The sequence below is a fragment of the Gopherus evgoodei genome, chromosome 2, assembly GCF_007399415.2.
Source record: "Gopherus evgoodei ecotype Sinaloan lineage chromosome 2, rGopEvg1_v1.p, whole genome shotgun sequence".
In the NCBI taxonomy this organism is placed as follows: domain Eukaryota; kingdom Metazoa; phylum Chordata; order Testudines; family Testudinidae; genus Gopherus; species Gopherus evgoodei.
Window position 1 is genome coordinate 209437973 of NC_044323.1, and position 14222 is coordinate 209452194.

The following is a 14222-nucleotide window of genomic DNA, read 5'->3' on the forward strand; positions in this document are numbered from 1 at the left end:
TTTTAACACCAGATAGGACACTATCATCATCTAGTCTCACAGCCTGCATAACCCAAGCTATAGAATTTCAACCAGTAATTCCTGCAGTGGAGGGAATTGTTCTTTCCTGCCACATAGATAAATACTATCAAGCCCAGTTACTTGTGATAGAACTGGAGCACATCTAATGTCAATGTCAATTTAAAGACTCCAAGTGATGATGAATTTACCACTTCTCCTGGTAAACTATTTGAATGGTTACTTACCCTCGCTGTTAAAAAGTTAAAAGTTATTTTAGGGTTTAATTTTTCTAACTTAGCTTCCAGCAGTTGGTTCTTGTTATGCTTTTGGGTGTTAAATTAAAGAGCCCAGATATCTTCTTCCTGTATAGTATCAGGGAGTAGCCTTGTTAGTCTATATCTGGTGGCACCTTAAAGACTAAGCTCCAGCTCCAGCCCTGTGAGAGTTCAGACAGCAGAGAGAAAAAATATTCATGTCAGCTCTCTTTATTTCTTTCTTCCAGAATTCAAGATGATGGGGCAAGATTTCTTGCACGTAACATCTTCAGGGGTCTGAGAGGCCATTAACCAAGTCTTTATATTGTCATGTTCTACAATGGCCCATTTAGTTTTGATAGTCCTTTTTGATGGGAAGGGGAACCACTCCTCCTGCCTGGGTTCACAAGTTCAGAGTAGGCATTTTTACAGTTATAAAGAAAAACTTACATGTTACCTTATAGCATGGGATACAGACATTACAAGTAAGATTAATGCATGCAGCAATTCTGGTTTCCAGCAATGAATTTTTCAGTGCTCTGCAGATGCCTACAGCATTGGCAGGAACTGGCACCTGGTCTACCAGTGTCACAGGGAAAAAAGCTGAAAGAGCAGGAGAGAGATCTCCAGGAAGGGAGGCCTGGAAAACACTGTAAAGGGTAGCTGGGATGAAGGCTATGTGAGTTTGTGTTTTGATTTTATTTTAATTTGGAGTAAACAGGAAAGACATTGAACTGCTTGGGGCCTATAGGGCCAGTATGTATCAGAGGCCCAAAGAAATGGGATCTCTTGTGGGAATTTTTTTGAACCATCTTCAAACTGTGAGTTCTTAAAGGGCCCTGAAGAGGCAGAAACAGAGGCTGAGTGGTGAAGACTGACTGCCAGCCATGAGGGGGTCCTTGGGAGCTGGCTGCGTGGTATTACAGATCCTTAATGAAAACTGAAGGCACTGTGTTACTCAGGATAAGGTTTTTATTTTCTTGTGATGATAGATGTGTTAGCAGTTTTTATTTTACTTTCAGCTTTTTGAGGTATGGGATCTGTATTTCATTCATTAAACTATATGTCTGTCACTATTGTTTTTTAAAAATGAGGACAGAGCCACGAGTTGACATTAGCGCTCATGAGAACTAACTGCAACTAAATACAGTTTCTAGACACTGACAACAAAAATCAAAAATAAATAACACAAATAATTTAGGGCCAGTTACACAATTGATGTAAATTAGATTATTGTTGCTCTGTTGGAATTAAATTGGCCTATAGCGTCTAGAGATAACTATTTGATCCCAGACTTCTTCTCACTGAAAATAAAGGTTAAAGCAAAAGTTCACATTTTATTGTAGCTTAATATGAAATAATCAGCTATTAGTGACTAGGGCCAGGTCTTTCTGTGGTAGACAGACTGGCTTAGCCTTTAAAAATAGTAAAAAATTGAGACTTCAGTTAAAACCCCTTTGAGATAAATGGTGTGTTATTTGACTGAGGAGGAAACAGGACTGCACTGATTACAGATGAGATAGAAACATTAAAAATGAAGGCTTGGATTCTGGAGAATGTACTAACATTTGTGAAAAGCAGAAAACTCTTGAATCCATTTTTTTTCTGCTTCCTCTGCTTTTTATTACCCTCTTACATTAATATGTAGGAAAAGAGAGAGGAGGATGAAAACAGAGTGTATATATAAATGTACAGTGACTGATGAGATGATATAGTCCAGGGCTGACGGGTACAGAAGAGAGAGTAAAATGGTGGTTTTAAAGTCTGCATGGGCGTAAGATTAGTGGCCACTACATTAAATATTGAGGCAGAACTACTACATTATATGGTATTCCAGACGAATGCCAGTAATAGTCTTAGACCATACCATTGTGTATCCTGTGCATCTTACATAAATCACAGGAAATTACTGAAACTTTCTAAAACATTTCTAAACATATTTTCGAGTGGGAATACTTTTTGTATCTTTACACCAAGATATCATTGTGCATGTCTCCCTTTATAGACTTCTGAGGGTGAGGGGGTGTCATAACCCATGTCATAACCTTAGTCCCAGATTTGGACCTTAGCGTCCAAAATATGGGGGTTAGCATGAAAACCTCCAAGCTTAGTTACCAGCTTGGACCTGGTACTTGCTGCCACCACCCAAAAAATTAGAGTGTTTTGGGGCACTCTGGTCCCCCTGAAAAACCTTCCCTGGGGACCCCAAGACCCAAATCCCTTGAGTCTCACAACAAAGGGAAATAATCCTTTTTCCCTTCCCCCCTCCAGGTGCTCCTGGAGAGATACACAGACACAAGCTCTGTGAATCCAAACAGAGTGACTCCCCCTCTCCGTTCCCAGTCCTGGAAACAAAAAGGACTTTCCTATTCCCCCAGAGGGAATGCAAAATCAGGCTAGCAAATTCAACACACACACAGATCTCCCCCCTGATTTCTTCCTCCCACCAATTCCCTGGTGAGTACAGACTCAATTTTCCTGAAATTTCCCAGTAAAGAAAACTTCAACAGGTCTTAAAAGAAAGCTTTATATAAAAAGAAAGAAAAATACATAAAAATGGTCTCTCTGTATTAAGGTGACACAATACAGGGTTAATTGCTTAAAAGAATATTGAATAAACAGCCTTATTCAAAAAGAATACAATTCAAAGCACTCCAGCACTTATATTCATGCAAATACCAAAGAAAAGAAACCATATAACTTACTATCTGATCTTTTTGTCCTTACACTTAGAAACAGAAGATTAGAAAACAGAACTACTTCTCCAAAGCTCAGAGAAAGCAGGCAGGCAGAAAACAAAGACTCAGACACAAACTTTCCTCCACCCAAAGTTGAAAAAATCCGGTTTCCTGATTGGTCTTCTGGCCAGGTGCTTCAGGTGAAAGAGACATTAACCCTTAGCTATCTGTTTATGACACGCCCCCCAAATTGCAGACAGTGGGGAAGCTCACTGGCGGCGATTTCCTTCTAGAACTTTAAAATAAACAGATTACTACAACACATGCACCTTTACATATACTCCTAAGTATATAACTAACAGATTTCTACATTTTAAGAACACTTTTTAACTACTGAATTCTGGGAAACTCTCACGGGAGAGTGCATCAGCTACTTTGTTAGAAGCTCCTGTGATGTGTTGAATTTCAGGGGGAAACAATTAACTACTAAGCACTAAAAAGAACTTACTCTTCATAAAAATGTGACAACTTTAAAGTCTGATAGTTTGGAACATTTCCTTTTCATAGAATCATAGAATATTATGGTTAGAAGAGACCTCAGGAGGTCATCTAGTCCAATCCCCTGCTCAAATCATCCCAGCCAAAGCTTTGTCCAGTCGGGCCTTAAAAACCTCTAGGATGGAGATTCTACCACCTCCTTAGATAACTCATTCCAATGCTTCACTGCTCTCTTAGTGAAGTAGTTTTTCCTAATATCCAACCTAAACCTCCCCCACTGCAACTTGAGACCATTGTTTCTTGTTCTGTCGCCTGGGAGCGGCCCTTGTCTGTGAAGACTGGGGCAAAAAAAGCATTGAGTTCTTCAGCTTTTTCCACATCATCTGTCACTAAGTTGCCTCCCCTGTTCAGTAAGGGTCCCACACTTTCCCTGACCATCTTCTTGTTGCTAACACACCTGTAGAAACCCTTCTTGTTATCCTTCACATCCCTTGCTAGCTGCAACTCCAATTGTGCCTTGGCCTTCCTGCTCAAGCAATATTTTTATACTCCTCCCTAGTCATCTGTCCAAATTTCCACTTCTTGTAAGCTTCCCTTTTGAGTTTAAGCTCACCGAAGATTTCATTGTTAAGCCAAGCTGATCGCCTGCCATATTTGCTATTTTTACTTCACTTCTGGATGGTTTTTCCTGCACCCTCAATAAGGCTTCTTTAAAATACAGCCAGTGCTCCTGGACTCCTTGCCCCCTCATATTAGCCTCCCAGGGGATCCTGCCCATCAGTTCCCTAAGGGAGTCTAAGTCTGCTTTTCTGAAGTCCCGCGTCCATATTTTGGTACTCTCCTTTCTTCCTATTTTTAGGATCCTGAACTCAACCATCTCATGGTCACTGCTGCCTTGGTTGCTTCCCACTTCTACTTCCCCTACCAATTCTTCCCTGTTTGCAAGCAGCAGGTCAAGAGGAGTATGGCCCCTAGTCCATTCCTCCAGCACTTGTACTAGGAAGTTATTCCCAACACTCTCCAAAAACTTCCTGGATTGTCTGTGCACTGGTGTATTGGTCTCCCAGCTAGGGTGACCAGACAGCAAGTGTGAAAAATCGAGACGGGGGTGGGGGGTAATAGGAGCCTATACAAGAAAAAGAACCAAAAATCGGGACTGTCCCTATGAAATCGGGACATCTGGTCACCCTACTCCCAGAGGATGTTAGGGTGATTGAAGTTCCCCATTAGAACCAGGACCTGTGATCTGGAGACTTCAGTTAGTTTTCTGAAGAAATTTCCTAATGATATAAGGATAGGTCATGAGATATTAGACCATAAACCTGTCAGTAGTCCAGGGCTGAAAATTGCTTACCTGGGCCTCAGGCCAGAGTAATTTGGAGGACAAATTCTACATTGTGAGAGGTATTCCACCCCACCCCACCCCTCGGCAGGTTAATTTTTATTTTTATTTTTTTTAATGACAGAGGTTAGAAATATTAGAAGTAGTTCCAGCATGGATGAGTTTGTAAGCAGAGAATAGGCCAGATGAATAAAGGTATATGATAGATGTAGGAAGAAAGGCCCACGGAAGCAGAGCAGTCAATGGGAGCAGAGGGAAACCTTCCCATAGTTGGGACCCTCCTTCCAGATGGTGCTGGGGTTGCCTCTCGCACTGAGGTTACTTCTCCGGGGGAGGGAACTCCAGTTGCTAGGAAAAGGCAGGTGTTAGTAATGGGAGATTCGATCATTAGAAATGTAGATAGCTGGGTTTGTGATGACCAGGAGAACAGTATGGTGACTTGCCTGCCTGGTGTGAAGATTGCGGATCTCTCGAGGCATCTAGACACACTTATGTGTAGTGCTGGGGAGAAGCCGGTGGTTGTGGTACATGTAGGTACCAATGACATAGGGAAGGGTAGGAGAGATGTCCTGGAAGCCAAATTTAGGCTGCTAGAGAAGAGACTGAAATCCAGGACCTCTATGGTGGCATTCTCAGAAATGCTCCCAGTTCCACGCGCAGGGCCAGGTAGGCAGGCAGAGCTTCAGAGTCTCAATGCGTGGATGAGACGATGGTGTAGGGAGGAGGGGTTTACGTTCGTTAGAAATTGGAAATTGGAAAATTGGAAAAAATTTTGGATGGGAGGAGCCTGTACAGGAGAGATGGGCTCCACCTAAACCAAAGTGGAACCAGACTGCTGGCACTAAACATTAAAAAGGTTGTAGAGCAGTTTTTAAACTAGGAGATGGGGGAAAGCTGACTGCTGCAGAGGAGCATGTGGATCGGACACAGACTTCTCTTAGAGGAGAATCTGATGATAGAGAATCTCCAGGTTATAGTCAGGAACAAAGGACGGAAGAGGATAATGTAAGGGCCGGATCAGATGATAAACAGTCACATAAAAAAGAAACTGGCACATCAGAAAAGGGCAGACAAATAAACAAGGACAAGTTTTTAAAGTGCCTGTACACAAATGCTAGAAGTCTAAATAATAAGATGGGTGAACTAGAGTGCCTTGTGATAAAGGAGGATATTGATATAATAGGTATCACGGAAACCTGGTGGACTGAGAGCAATCAATGGGACACAATCATTCCGGGGTACAAAATATCTCGGAAGGACAGAACAGGTCGTGCAGGGGGAGGAGTGGCACTATATGTGAAAGAAAATGTACATTCATATGAAGTAAAAATCTTAAGTGAATCCACATGTTCCATAGAATTGCTATGGATAGAAATGTCATGCTCTAATAAAAATGTAACATTAGGGATCTATTATTGACCACCTGACCAGAACAGTAATAGTGATGTTGAAATGCTAAGGGAAATTAGAGAGGCTATCAAAATTAAGAATCCAATAATAGTGGGAGATTTCAATTATCCCCATATTGACTGGGAACATTTCACTTCAGGACGAAATACAGAGATGAAATTTCTCGATACTTTAAATGACTGCTTCATGGAGCAGCTGGTACGGGAACCCACAAGGGGAGAGGCAACTTTAGATTTAATCCTGAGTGGAGCGCAAGAGCTGGTCCAAGAGGTAACTATAGCAGGACCGCTTGGAATTAGTGACCATAATACAATAACATTCAACTTCCCTGTGGTGAGAAGAACACCTCAACAGCCCAACACTGTGGCATTTAATTTCAAAAGAGGGAACTATACAAAAATGAGGGGGTTAGTTAAACAAAAGTTAAAAGGTACAGTGACTAAAGTGAAATCCCTGCAAGATGCATGGGCCCTTTTTAAAGACACCATAATAGAGGCCCAACTTCAATGTATGCCCCAAATTAAGAAACACAGTAAAAAAACTAAAAAAGAGCCACCGTGGCTTAACAACCATGTAAAAGAAGCAGTGAGAGATAAAAAGACTTCCTTTAAAAAGTGGAAGTCAAATCCTAGTGAGGCAAATAGAAAGGAGCACAAACACTGCCAGCATAAGTGCAAGAGTGTAATAAGAAAAGCCAAAGAGGAGTTTGAAGAACGGCTAACCAAAAACTCCAAAGGTAATAACAAAATGTTTAAGTACATCAGAAGCAGGAAGCCTGCTAAACAACCGGTGGGGCCCCTTGACAATCGAAATACAAAAGGTGCGCTTAAAGACGATAAAGTCATTGCGGAGAAACTAAATGGATTCTTTGCTTCAGTCTTCATGGCTGAGGATGTTAGGGAGATTCCCAAACCTGAACTGGCTTTTGTAGGTGACAGATCTGAGGAACTGTCACAGATTGAAGTGTCACTAGAGGAGGTTTTGGAATTAATTGATACACTCAACATTAACAAGTCACTGGGACCAGATGGCATTCTCCCAAGAGTTCTGAAAGAACTCAAATATGAAGTTGTGGAACTATTAACTAAGGTTTGTAACCTGTCCTTTAAATTGACTTCGGTACCCAGTGACTGGAAGTTAGCTAATGTAACGCCAATATTTAAAAAGGGCTCTAGAGGTGATCCCGGCAATTACAGACCGGTAAGTCTAACATCGGTACCAGGCAAATTAGTCGAAACAATAGTTAAGAATAAAATTGTCAGACACACAGAAAAACATAAACTGTTGAGCAATAGTCAACATGGTTTCTGTAAAGGGAAATTGTGTCTTACTAATCTATTAGAGTTCTTTGAATGGGTCAACAAACATGTGGACAAGGGGAATCCAGTGGACATAGTGTACTTAGATTTCCAGAAAGCCTTTGACAAGGTCCCTCACCAAAGGCTCTTATGTAAATTAAGTTGTCATGGGATAAAAGGGAAGGTCCTTTCATGGACTGAGAACTGGCTAAAAGATAGGGAACAAAGGGTAGGAATTAATGGTAAATTTCAAATGGAGAGGGGTAACTAGTGTTGTTCCCCAGGGGTCAGTCCTAGGACCAATCCTATTCAATTTATTCATAAATGATCTGGAGAAAGGGGTAAACAGTGAGGTGGCAAACTTTGCAGATGATACTAAACTACTCAAGATAGTTAAGACCAAAGCAGATTGTGAAGAACTTCAAAAAGATGTCACAAAACTAAGTGATTGGGCAACAAAATGGCAAATGAAATTTAATGTGGATAAATGTAAAGTAATGCACATTGGAAAAAATAACCCCAACTATACGTACAATATGATGGGGGCTAATTTAGCTACAACAAGTCAGGAAAAAGATCTTGGTGTCATCGTGGATAGTTCTCTGAAGATGTCCACGCAGTGTGCAGAGGCGGTCAAAAAAGCAAACAAGATGTTAGGAATCATTAAAAAGGAGATAGAGAATAAGACTGAGAATATATTATTGCCCTTATATAAATCCATGGTACGCCCACATCTCGAATACTGTGTACAGATGTGGTCTCCTCACCTCAAAAAAAGATATTCTAGCACTAGAAAAGGTTCAAAAAAGGGCAACTAAAATGATTAGGGGTTTGGAGAGGGTCCCATATGAGGAAAGATTAAAGAGGCTAGGCTTCTTCAGCTTGGAAAAGAGGAGACTAAGGGGGGCTATGATAGAGGTATATAAAATCATGAGTTATGTTGAGAAAGTGGATAAGGAAAAGTTATTTACTTATTCCCATAATACAAGAACTAGGGGTCACCAAATGAAATTAATAGGCAGCAGGTTTAAAACAAATAAAAGGAAGTTCTTCTTCACACAGCGCATAGTCAGCTTGTGGAACTCCTTACCTGAGGAGGTTGTGAAGGCTGGGACTATAAAAATGTTTCAAAGGGAACTGGATAAATTCATGGTGGCTAAGTCCATAAATGGCTATTAGCCAGGAAGGGTAAAGAATGGTGTCCCTAGCCTCTGTTCATCAGAGGATGGAGATGTATGGCAGGAGAGAGATCACTTGATCATTGCCTGTTAGCTTCACTCCCTCTGGGGCACCTGGCATTGGCCACTGTTTGTAGACAGATACTGGGCTAGATGGACCTGGTCTGACCTGATACGGCCGTTCTTATGTTATTAGGTTCTTATAACATGAGGTCTGCAATATGTCACTTGACTCTGCAGTTATCAGATTGATATCACCACTGCATCTTCAGTGTTAATATTTTATAGCTTGCCTAATAAATATTTTTAAAGTAATAATTGTATTTAAAATTTTGATTATTTTCGCCTATTCCTTTGCTTTATATGCAAGAAAACTCTCATATGATTTACATGGAATATACATTTCTTGAGACTAATTGTATAATTATTATTTTGTGCAGTAATGACTATTGGTTGACTTTGGTAGTCAGAAAATGTAGTTTCATTTGGTTGGTGGGCTCACTGTTGTTCATCTATATTGAGAGGGTTTCACATCACTAGGAATACTTGTGTTCACCAGGTGATGTTAAGCATAATGAGAGAATGACATTGCAACTGTTAAGACTGTTATATTAAGATATAAATGTTGCATAGGACCTCTTTTTTAGTTTTTCACAAGTTCCTCTGGGGATAACAAGGTCTCTCTTCTCCTCCATAATCTCCATTAGGCTTCTTGTGGCCTCCCTCCAGATTAATGGTGATTCCCCCCCCCCTCCTCCAAATCTTTTATGTGAGCCTGTCTGAGGTTTCTGACTTACAGCTTCCTGTCTCGCATCTTTCTGTCTTTAATGAGCCATAGTGAGGAAAAATGGCTGTGTCCTTATCTATAGTGTGGTAGTATCTACTGTGAGCTGCATTCAGCTGAAGTACTTCTCTGTTATGGTCATAGTATGGAGATAATCGAGCAAGTGGAACTTTGCTAAGTCTGTAATTATTTGTTACTGCATACTTACAGATATGACCATTGTAAGCTAACTTGCTCATGTGGTGCATCAGGGCTAACATGCGTAATCTTTAGAGTCTCCAATAATATTTTTAGCATAATTACATAAATGATGATGTGTTTCAGAGGACAGTTACTTCACAATGGACAAAAAAGTCACAAACATTTGGGTAGCTCTTGTGCCATAACAGTAGAATGATATCCTCCAGTAGAATTTACTCCCCATAGTTAAGGGAATGCTAACCCTACTGCAGAGTATCTGGAGTTCCATAAAAGTCAGTTCCAATGGATAGCCACAGAAAAAGACATTTCAGTTATGTAGAATGAGGAATATAATTCAGGACATTGTGCAATTAAAAATTGATATTTATTGCACTATATTCTACACTTTGAGCGCAAATACTGCAGTATTTTCAAGTATTGCAGATGATAAATGTTCACCTTTAATGGCTTTTCCTCCTGGAGGTACTTTCCCATACATGAGCTATGGCGAAAAAAATCACCCTTTTATTCCAGCTGTTACATGAAGTTGCAGCAATAATTCCCAAATAAATAGGAAGAGGAGACCTTGGTGAGCAACCAAGTAAACTTTTTCAAGGAGACATCTTTAAAATGTTACTGTTAGGGTTTTTAAAGTTTTGCGTTTTGAATTTTTTTGACAGAGGACACATTTTTCCTGAAATCATTTCACCAAGCATGCCCCCCCTTTTTTTAGACCAGTTCTTGTTGTTAGTTTGATTTGGTTATTTTCCAAACTAGAGCTGGGACACTCCTTCAAATAGGCCTAATAACGAACAATAAGAATTTTATGGTGCAACATTCTGAGGATGGAGCAATCTCATTTGAAATATTTTAGAAATGTTTAGACTTCAACTTGATTCTTTCAGTTGCATAAAAGAGTAAACTAGAAGGAGCCGTGTTCTGCAGCTAACCAGCAGAGATCATCAGTTGTTATGCAGAACTTCCCATTGGTTTTAATTGAATATTTCATAGGGAATTTCCACTTGCAGGCTGATAGCTGGATAAAGGCCTATATTTGTTTTTTTCCTTATGTTATGTGTAGACTAACCACTCAGTTTCATATGCAATTAATACTTAAGCTCAGATTGATAATACAGTTGCAGAGGAATAGGGAGAATAAAGTGTCTGCCATTCACATGCTTCTATAATGTAATAAATACATAATTTAGTCATGAATGAATGAATGAAATCAGATTTAATCTATATGTGTAAACAGATATCAGTCTCTATCATCACTAGAATATATTGTTGACAAGTCATATGAGCTGTCAGCATGATTTTAGACTATTCTCACTTCTTGCAGAGTGCACAGCTGAAGTCTTCAGTGATTCAGAGATTTAAAATGCCTCTTCATATTTGTGCTAGACACCGATATCAGTACGTTTTGTTAAGATATGAATAATTTCTGCTTCAGGTACAGGAAGAAGTGATTGTCGATAATGATTGTCTGTTAACTTCCTAAAATAGTGCAATTAAAAAACATTCTTTGTAGAGCACTTTAATCTGCCTTCATTTTTGATCCTTTATTGTTCAATAGCTTTAGGGTGTCTCCTTTTCAATCTAGACTAAAATATAGTCTTGAATGTGTGTATAATTGGTGGCAAATACAATGAGGCTAAATGTTGCAGTGTGACAGAAGATACTTACAGCTCAGTATTGGTAATGCAGTTCTCCAGTTGTCATGGGAAAAATAATCAGTATGTTTTGACTTAGAGCAAAATCTGTGTGCATTATTATTACCATACATCATTGATTGAGCTGTAGAAAATAAAGTATTACATTAATATTTGCTGTGCGTGGATTAGTTGAATTGGTTGACTTGGTAGAAGGCTTAAGTAGAGATGTGGGCTTTCATATTATTTAATTATATTTGTAATTTATTGTGGCTCAGCATGCAGCATGATTTCTAATTGTCAGAGGGAGACGGTGAATTTTACAGATGAAGTTGGAGTGAGAGGAAACGGTAACAGTGAATGTATTGTGGCTGTAGGAGGAAGGTTGTTTCTTTTTGTGGTTTTATGTTTAGGGTATTTCTGTTACTGCCAAAATAGGGTGGTTAATAATAATAATTTAAAAAAAAAAATCTTCATTTGCCAATAGTTACCACATAGTAGTTCTGGTATCTAAGATTACTGCAGTTTTCTTTATATTTTAGATAGCAAATAGCTGACTTACCTATCTCATATCTAAGGGTTAGCAAATGTTGACTTTAATGGCTAGCCTTTTCTGAATATATGTGGATATCTGCTGTGAGCAATGCAATGTATCAGTGACTCTAATGGCTTATTAAATTGCGCGAGGCCCCTCTGATTACATATTTGGTTTTGCTGTGGTTGATATCATGCTTTTCCATACACAAAGAACCCATGCAGAGGCGGCAGGTTTGTATAATATTTGGTGGTGCCCAGAACGGGTCCAAATCTCCACCCCCCCCCACCTGCCTTGTAAGCCAGTATATATTTTACCAGTATATGTAAAAACAGACTGGAAATAGTAAGTGTTTAACAGTTACCCTCACATTGTGCAATATAGGGAATGTGGGGGATGAGAGCCTTGGCTGGGGGTGAGGGTTCTGGGGTGGGGCTGAGGGTGAGGGATTTGGGGTGTGGAAGGGGGCTCAGGGCTGGGGCAGAGGGCTGAGATGCGGGGGGTGAGGGCTGCGGGTGCAGGCTATGAGGTGAGGTGGGGTAGTGCTGGGAATAGGAGTTTGGGGTGCAGGCAGGTTGCCCTGGGGCTTGGGCCAGAGAGGACTCCACATTCCACCCCCCCCAGCCCTCTCCTCACCAGCAGCAATGAGCTCTGGGGAAAGGGCCCCCTCTTTCCTCTGGTAGCACACTCTCGGGCACCGTTACTGCATATGCTCCTAAGGGCCGGGGCCCCTCTCAGGTCCAGGAAGCCCCTCCCCAGGGGGAGGGCTGCCATCACGTGTGCACCTCCTCCCTCCACAGGCAGCAGCTGTGCCATCACCTCAGCCTGACACCACCACTCCCTTTTGTAGCCTGGAGCGGCTGCCAAGGAAGCAGAGCGGCAGGGCATCCACCCGCTGTCCAGGGTACCAGCAGAGATGCTCTGGGGGAGATGCATAAGGTGGCAGGCAGGGCTGAGGGAGAGACCCAGCCACAAACATTGGTGGAGCCAGGTCCGAGGGCCTTGAATTTAACTTGCTGCCCCTGAAACCATGTACATTCACACTGAATTATTTTTATTTTACCTTAAGAAAAACAACAAAATAACCATGGACAAAGGAGCTTATCTCTAACAGAAACGTTAGTGTCTCCTCTATACAACACCCTGTCAACTCAAAATGGCACAAGACAGCAAACTGAGAAAACAAGCTACACAGTCAATTGACTAACAACACAGTTCAGGGCACTGAACTCTGAACTGGATTTTTCCACTGAAACTTATATTAATGCTCACGGGAGCTCTGAACTGAAGACTGTTATTAATCCACAGAATAGGTACAGCAGAGGTGAGGGTATCTATCTTCCTTGTGCTTCCCTTCAGACTAAAACTACAGGAGCCACAGATAGAGGCGACAGGTAGTGGCCATTTGTTGCTTAAGAACTGGTTTTTAATCATCTACTTTCTGTAAATAGGCTACCAAACAATTGTCAACTGGTGTGAAAGATTTTGGTCCCCAGCATGTGCTAAAATTGAACCAATGACTCATTGTAAGATGCCTGCCTTTTATATAGGGGTTAGATAAACTTTTGACTTTTACATTAGCTGAATTTTGAGCGAGTCTGTTATGAAAAATGGTATATACGGTCTGTGAAGCTTCAGGTTTAGGTTTTTGCAGTGAAGGCAGGGCCTGCACTTCCATTGAGGTGAACTAGGCAATCGTCTAGGGCGCCAGGATTTTCGGGGGGCGGCATTTTGCCAGGGGGGGTGGCAGGCGCCTCCAGTGGACCTGCCGCAGTCGTCCCTGCGGAGGGTCCGTTGGTCCGCGGCTCTGGTATTAATCCTGTTATTTCTCTAAAACACTGTGATCTGACATTAATCAAACCATAAATCTCTAGTGTTCCAGTAAGGATGCAAGTCAATCACTATTCAAAGGAGTATAAATAACTTTTAAAGGCTTTAGTTTTAGGAACATTTGTGATATAACCATTATATGACAAATATACCTTACCTTCTGCTCAATCAGAATATTCATCTAGCTAACAGAATGAAGAGTTGGTGTGGCAGCAGTTTAACTACCGCAATTAGAGCTAGTCTGGCCATACAATAATGGTAGATCTCTGACAAAGTTAGTTTTCAGGTAAAAGTTGTGCAAGTGTGTGTGAGAGAGAAGGGCAGAGAGTGAATGTATGTTGTGAGCAGAAAAATAACTGGATGAAGAATTGAAAATAATACTTTAAAGGCCCAAGCCATTGTAGGCAGTTGACTTCAATAGTATCCGCAAGTCCAATGCATGTTGTTGGAGAAAATCCACCCCGCAGCTGAGCATGCAAAAATATTAGGCACAGAAAATTAGAGAGCACCTCTAAAAAGTGGGTTGCATGTATTTACAATATATTTATTTTTTTCAGAAAATTCTCTTGATAGCTAATGAAAA

General features: G+C 40.8%; 1 protein-coding gene across 2 annotated transcripts in view; it reads left to right on the top strand.

The window, feature by feature from the left end:
- The window catches only part of DLGAP1 (DLG associated protein 1), a 679455-nt gene that overhangs the window by 230238 nt on the left and 434995 nt on the right, over window positions 1–14222 (top strand). Inside the window, exon 1 of one of the 2 annotated variants that reach the window (XM_030552825.1) lies at window positions 11011–11038. The exons of the other annotated variant lie outside the window; for it this stretch is intronic. The gene's annotated coding sequence lies outside the window, so the exon portion shown is untranslated. Of the gene's footprint in view, window positions 1–11010; window positions 11039–14222 lie in introns of those variants that run through there. 2 annotated transcript variants of the gene reach the window in all.